This window comes from Sinocyclocheilus grahami, unplaced genomic scaffold (genome assembly GCF_001515645.1).
Source record: "Sinocyclocheilus grahami isolate Dianchi unplaced genomic scaffold, SAMN03320097.WGS_v1.1 scaffold956.1, whole genome shotgun sequence".
NCBI classification, from domain to species: Eukaryota; Metazoa; Chordata; class Actinopteri; order Cypriniformes; family Cyprinidae; genus Sinocyclocheilus; species Sinocyclocheilus grahami.
In genome coordinates, this window is record NW_015506135.1 from 274,826 (window position 1) to 279,685 (window position 4,860).

At 46.9% G+C, this 4,860-nt stretch overlaps 1 non-coding gene across 1 annotated transcript; it reads right to left on the reverse strand.

The window, feature by feature from the left end:
- Positions 1–1,317: 1,317 nt before the first annotated feature.
- trnat-cgu (transfer RNA threonine (anticodon CGU)) lies at positions 1,318–1,389 on the reverse strand. Its single transcript has one exon. It is a non-coding gene; the product is annotated as a tRNA-Thr (tRNA).
- Positions 1,390–4,860: the final 3,471 nt, after the last annotated feature.

Sequence of the window (4,860 nt, forward strand, 5' to 3'; positions counted from 1 at the left end):
TAAGATAACCAGCTTCATGTTTAAATAGGCAAACTTGTGCCACATATACCAGACTGACAATTTTTAAAATATATATACTGTATATATTTTCTGCAAATACTGCAGGGTGCTGGATGGAGAAACTGAGAAGTTTATACACGAATGTCTTGGAAGAAGAGAGCAGGCCCTACAACAAAGAAATTCTTCTTAAGGTAGGCTTCAAATGTTGTTACCATTTACCATTGAGATTACTGAGATCTGACTAACTATGTGTCAATATGTGTCCCTGCTTTATCTCTTTCTTTCATTCATTCTGTCCCTCTTTTAGGATAAACTTGAGGTCCCGAATGTTCAGGCACGTGTTTTAAATGCAGTGTTTTTTCCTGCATTTGTTGATATCACCTTTTCAATAATAAATTCTCATATTTCTTATTTTTATATGGTGTCATTCTTTCTGGGGGTGAGGGGGGAAGAGCATGTGTGTGTGTGTGATATTAGTGGAAACAACATTGTTATAAAAACTGGAGGAAGTCTTTAATAATACATTTTTGTAGTTTTTAGCGAACCAATTAATTACATGAACAGTTATACTATCCCAAGTAGCCTACTTAATTGAGCAAACAAGCTAATATTGCTTTGGTAAATTTTGTTGTTATTATTAATTAAATAAATATAGGTCTGTATTTCATATACATTTCCATTTGGAATCCAGAATCGGGCCAGTACCGGCTAATTGTATAATCTATGCTGGCGTGCTTGTGGCCCGATGCCGGCAGTGTCGGCTCAGATTCGGCAACCGGACTCGGGCCGAGTTATTTCATCCGGCTTGCCGGATTTGGGCCGTTTTTGGGCCAGATCTTTTTGGCTACCTGGGAGTCTTCTTCTCCGTGTTTAGTGCATTTCTGTGGCAGAATTACAGCGCCACATACTGGTCTTGCATGTATACGACATCGTTTTGTGTCTGTTTTGTGGTTTCGTGTGGACACAGATGTTTCTTGAGACGAGGGGAATAAAAGATCGGACAGGGAAAGCTCTGGCTTCGTGTGGACGTGGCCTTAATGAGATTTCTCATGATATATGCGCTTCTGGTGGTGTCCAGCCTGCTCCAACACACCTGCCTGATATTTCGATCAGCTTGATCAGGTGTGTTTGATGAGGGCTGGAGCAAGTAACGTTATGTCTCCAGCAGCAGAGCTGATGACCCCCGGTAGAGACAAGTCTCATTCCTGAGTGTATTTCGTTCCCAAGGTCTTGAGGTAGACGCAACATTTTGCTATACATGTTTTGCTCACCAAGCCCATGCAGTATGAGTCTATGTTGGACTGTAATGGACTTAAAAGGCACGGACGGGGTTCGAACCCGCGATCTTCGGTTTACGAGACCGACGCCTTACCACTTGGCCACCGCGCCTGCGCCCTTAAGACACAGTTTCCTTTGTTATTTCTCACCCAGTTTACAGTATCGAGCCTAAGATTTCATGAGAACAATAGCCTAGGTCTTTAGCCTAGGACACCAGACTGCTGGATACATCAGCTCACATCTGCTTTGCTCTGTAGGAATGTCGAGTATGAGCATCCATAAGAGAAATGTATGTGAATTGTATGTTTTGAAGTGTTTTAACGCTGTCAGTGGATAGAGGTAGTATCAAAGGTGTCGTATTTTACATAAAATGGTAATTTTCGATCACTTTAGTCCAGAAGAAAACAGATTCTTTTTAATGATTCATTCGTCTGTTAGAGTCGGCTGTAAGAACTCTGTTTGGGACTAGACCCAAAACTATGCTGTGTGACGTGTGGAAATGATAAACAACTGACTTTTGACACATGTAATTAACTGACATACAAAAAGAAAGCCAGTATTTCACATTTGTTTACTTCTGGAAACGGTGCGTCTAGTGTCTCATCGAATCGCTGTTTTGAATCAGTTTGTTGCGGTGAATTGTCCGAGTGAACCGATTCGCTAAAATGCTTTGGACTTCCAAAAAGCTCAAAGCGCATCTAGATCGTTCTCGTTGCATATGAATCGTTGCATCCACCAGGGGAGGCTGTTGAATCGTGGCTTTACTTATGATAAAAAGCATAGTAGAGAGTTTGTTGGTGCACTGTCATGATTTCCATGCCCATAATATAAATTGAGCTTCTATCTAGACCTGATAATGTATGTGAAAAGTAATGGAAGGATTCTTAATGCAGTGATGTGTACCTTGGCTAAAATATCTGCACTGAATATAACCCTGGCTTTGGACTGGATTGCTTTGACTCTAGGATTTGTTATTACTTTGTATCAGGGTAAACAGTCCAGAGTGTTCAAAATAATGAGTTTTGCATGATCATCTTAATCAGAACCAAAATCTGTTCCTCATTGCTAGTCTCTAAATTATATTTACAGAATGTATGTGGCTGATTTTATATGCAGCTCACTCAGAATTATATAAATATGCATAACTGGAACCCCAACCTGACTCTGCTGTGAAAATAAATCTGATTTGTTTATCCTTTAGATCTTTCTTTTTTTTTTAAATCACAAAAATCTAACCTGTCATTGAAGCATGATGAAATATATGCTTTATTCCAGATGTTGGCCACAATTATTGGGCCCTTTTATTCAATACTTTATGCAACCTTAGTGCAATTGATAACAGCTCTGAGTTCCCTTTCGATACTACACTCGTACTGCGTCTTGCTATAAGCATATGGGAAAAAAAACTTTTTTCTCCTGAACTGAAGCCTTTTTTCATTCACGCAGTGAAACTGCACGGCCATTGGTTCATGCAGTGTATTAAAAACGAACCAATGGCTAGCTGCACGAGCCTACGGTGACGAAGCCCGCCAGAATCGGCGGGGCATCTGGCTATATAAGTGGGCGTTCGCCACATGATTCTCAGATTTCTTCTCCTTCAGCGACGACTCCATGTCTCTACGCTGATCCGAATCTGGAATCGGGACCTTCCGCCGCTTCAGCAACGCAGCAGTTCCGGGTCCTTTTCCCCTGCCGCCATCCGGAGATACTAAAAGAGCTTGGCGTTGTTGCAAATGCTACGCCGTTACTGCGGTTCGTGCAGGTCTCCCCTGCACGCCGATGACGGTCACACGGAGTGCGTTTCCTGCTTGGGGAAATCCCATGCAGAACCTGCGCTCATGGGAACTATTTGTTCTTACTGCGAGAACTTCAGTCTCGCCTTTCTCCGCTCACGGATCGCTTTCTTTTCAGAGCGCAGCTCCGCCCCTCGCACCCTCCCATTTTCTTCCTCCCAGGGACCTGGCTCTGCACGCCACCAAGACCACCGCTCAGGCGATCAGGAGATCGATGGCCAGCCTTGTGGTGCTCGAGCGCCATTTGTGGCTGACGCTAACAGAGATCAAGTACGAGGATAAGATCCCCTTCCTCGATGCTCCAGTCTCTCTCAAGGGTCTCTTCAGTCCGCGCTTCACGGAGGCACTGAAATCGTCCCAAGCTATACAACATTTCCTGCCTAAGCGCTCCAGCTCCGCTGCTGCCTCTGCTTGCCCTAAGTCTGTGCTGACTCAGCAGCCCACGAAGCCAGCACCTGCCGCCCCCGCCGTTCAGGCCGCTACGGCGCAGCAGACGCGGGGACGCTCTCGCTCGGCCAAACGCTATCCTCTTCCTAAGCGCCAGGGACCCCGACCCAAGATTGCGTTGGACCCGGCACCCCGTGCATCCAGTCACTCGAATTAATTCAACCCCTTGCCACGCGGGAGTGTCGTGATGGGTTAAGGGGATAATAAAACGAGTACATTCAATCCAATTCGCTCGAAGACCCCCGCTCTTCAGCATGCAAAGCAAGGACACTCAAGTCCTGCGCTCAGAGGTGATGAATCTGCCACTGGTTGAAGGCGGAAAAAGGCTTCCACATCAACTGCCTGGAAATGCTAGCAGTATGTCGAGCCTGTCAGTTCTTCCTGCCAGTCCTAAAGGGACACCATGTGCTAATCCGATCGAACAACAAGTCGGTGGTGTCCTACATAAATCGCCAAGGAGGCCTCTCCTCGAAGCGTCTCTTCACTCTGGTAGAGCGCCTCCTGGAATGGGGTCAGCTCAACCTGCGCTCGCTGAGAGCAGTGCATATACCGGGCAAATTGAACCAAGGAGTGGACATGTTATCAAGGAGCAATGTCCCCTCAGGGGAGTGGATGCTCCATCCGCAGACGGTTCAGAGGATCTGGGAGATCTTCGGCAAGGCCGAGGTGGACCTCTTCACCTCGGAAGACAACTCTCACTGCCCAATTTATTTCTCAAAGACCAGGGACGCGTTGACCTACGATTGGCCCAACCTCCTTCTTTATGCTTTTCCCCCGATCGCCCTGATCCCACAGGTAATCAGGCGAGTAAGGGAACAAAAACACACGGTTCTCCTGGTGGCCCCCCTTTGGATGAACCAGCGGCGGCTATCAGAGCTAACTCAGCTGTTGATAGTGGCCCCTTGGCCCGTTCCGCTGAGATGGGATCTCCTCTCTCAAGCGAACGGGACAATATGGCATCCTCGGCCCGACCTATGGGCCCTGCACCTCTGGCCGCTCGACAGGAGCCTTCGAGCCTCCCAGAGCGAGTTTTAAACACAATTTCAGAGGCTAGAGCCCCGTCTACGAGACGCCTCTACGCCTTGAAGGGGTATTTTTTCTCCACTTGGTGTCTAAACTGTGGCAAAGACCCTCATACTTCCGATTTGACAGAGGTATTGTCATTTCTGCAAGAGCTGCTGGATAAGGGACGCTGCCCATCTATGCTCAAAGTCTATGTGGCGGCTATAGCGGCCTCTCATGCCCCTATTACGGGCCAATTGGTGGGCAGAAACAGCATGGTTATCCGCTTCCTAAGGGGTGCCAGGAGGCTGAATCCGCCTCGTCCCCCTACTGTCCCTTC